This window comes from Musca autumnalis, unplaced genomic scaffold (assembly GCF_047663935.1).
Source record: "Musca autumnalis isolate F117 unplaced genomic scaffold, ASM4766393v1 scaffold_129, whole genome shotgun sequence".
NCBI lineage: Eukaryota > Metazoa > Arthropoda > Insecta > Diptera > Muscidae > Musca > Musca autumnalis.
This window is the reverse complement of record NW_027411677.1, coordinates 260,529-262,717: the sequence shown is the minus strand read 5'-3', so window position 1 is coordinate 262,717 and position 2,189 is coordinate 260,529.

Genomic DNA, 2,189 nt, shown 5'->3' with positions numbered 1-2,189 from the left:
TTTGCAGACTGTAATGTGAAATCTTTGATGAACGATCATCGCAGCAAACGATGATTATTTGAAAGGCGAACAAGTCATTCCAATTAAGTCATTTCCATTGAAGAATACTATTTTTATACCTTTCGATATTTCACCTTTACAATTATTTTTCTTTAGAAACAGGCAATTTTTTATTTGATATCACAATATATACCCACAATGAACTATTTTCTAAATACCCTGAAAAACCCAAAATTGCATTTATCAAGCATATGCGAGGTACAACTGCACAATTTTTGGACGATATATCTTCAATAAACTCACAATTTTCGATATCAACATCCAATATCAGAGATATAGCAAATTGCATTGTTTATATATTTGTTGCATTCTTAAATTTGCTGACACTCACAGTTGGACCACGTATGATAATTTATTTTGTTTTAGATGGTATGGGTTATTATATGAGGTCCAACATTTGTATACAGCCTCACTCAAAATATTTCAATAATTTGCCCACACTTTAAACATATTTGAACACTCCGTTGTCAAATTTGTTGGCTAAAGGTACGCATTTTCGAGGAATGTCTTTAATATAAATTGTCCAGAATTTTAAAGGTATTATATTTGTCAGGTGGTTGATATTCATAATAAACACTAATCGTAAAATATATTTTTTCACCTGTAATGAAAATTGTGTGTGTAGAATGACAATAACAATAAGAAAGATGATCCTTTATTCACCGATTTTTCATGATGGAATGCATGTGTGTCATGTTTGCAACACATGTGCGTTGCTCAATACTTCTACTGACTTTCAGATAAATATTTTTTAACAAAACTTAACTTTAAAATATACTTTAGTCACTTTTAAACAAACATTTTTTGGTCTGGTGATATAATAACAGTCGTTACTTTTTGTCTGGTCTAAGAAACATAAAAAGATACTTGTCGACCAATACTTGGACAAAGAAACCCGATAACAAAAATAACCTTCAGAAAAGCAGTTTATCATTTTTGGTTTGGCTGTAAATTTGGCTTAAGTTTCATCGTAGTGATAGCTTTTTCTTTAAGGATTTTATTTTTTCACATTTAATTAATTTTATGAAATGCACAATACCTTCATCATCAATGGAGTGTATCTTTAAATTAAGATAAGGATTGAATTAATGATTGTTTGAGCATTTGTATGGTATATATGCCAGAAAAAAAATGTTATAATAAGCAATGATGAAGGGGGTCGGTCAGTTTTAAGCCGATTAATATATTAAATTTTTTCTAGTTGAAAAAAATTCAATATTAATTATGCAGTAATTATCATTAATGTAATTTCTTTAAAAAGGAAAAAAATATCCGTATTAATACAAAGAATGATTAATAAAATTATAACAATAACAAACAAGAAACCAAAAAAACTTACTTCAGGTACTAACTGCACATTTGTGCAAGAGTTGTTTGAACAAGCGTTTTGGGGCCCTTATCTCGGGGACTATCGGATTCCACTAGCAAACAATTTCAACACCTTCCAACAAGTGAACTTAAACTGCGCAAAAAATGAACCTTGTAGTTGAAGTACCAAAAGAAAAGACCGCAATAATCAATCTTGCAATTAGATCATACATATTTTTTCGTTTGCTCCTATTACTTTTTAAACGCTTTCGGGCCATGATGATGTAATTGTAAAGATGACCAAAAGAGCAACGTTCTCTAAATCCTCGATTCTCGAAAAACAATTAAATTCCGTCAAAAATGTTGGATTTTTGTGCGGGAGATTTCAAAGTAAGTACAACAATAGCTGTGTTCCTTTACTTACCTGAGGTTACCATTTTTAACATTTGTTACCATTTTTAACCTGCAAAGCGTTCCTTAACCCCGAAAAGTGGCAAAACTGGAAGCCATTTTTAAGAGAGTGAGAGGGGAGAGAGAGCGAAAATGGCTTTCTCTTCTACCACAGGCTACCAGCAAAATTTCTGCAGGTAAAAAATGGCAGAACTGATTTTTCGACTTTTGTTTGACGATAATTTCGCAATGATCCATTTTTTTGGACGAAAAACAGAAGAAAAAGTCGAACGCTGAGAAAACTAAATTAAAAACTGTGTAATAAAAGACGAAAATTGATTTTTTTCTGTTTCTTTTCGACATTGCTGCCAGACCTGTCATTTTTCCGTTCCTTTACTTTTCTGGTAAAAATGTTCATGAGAGAGCAATTT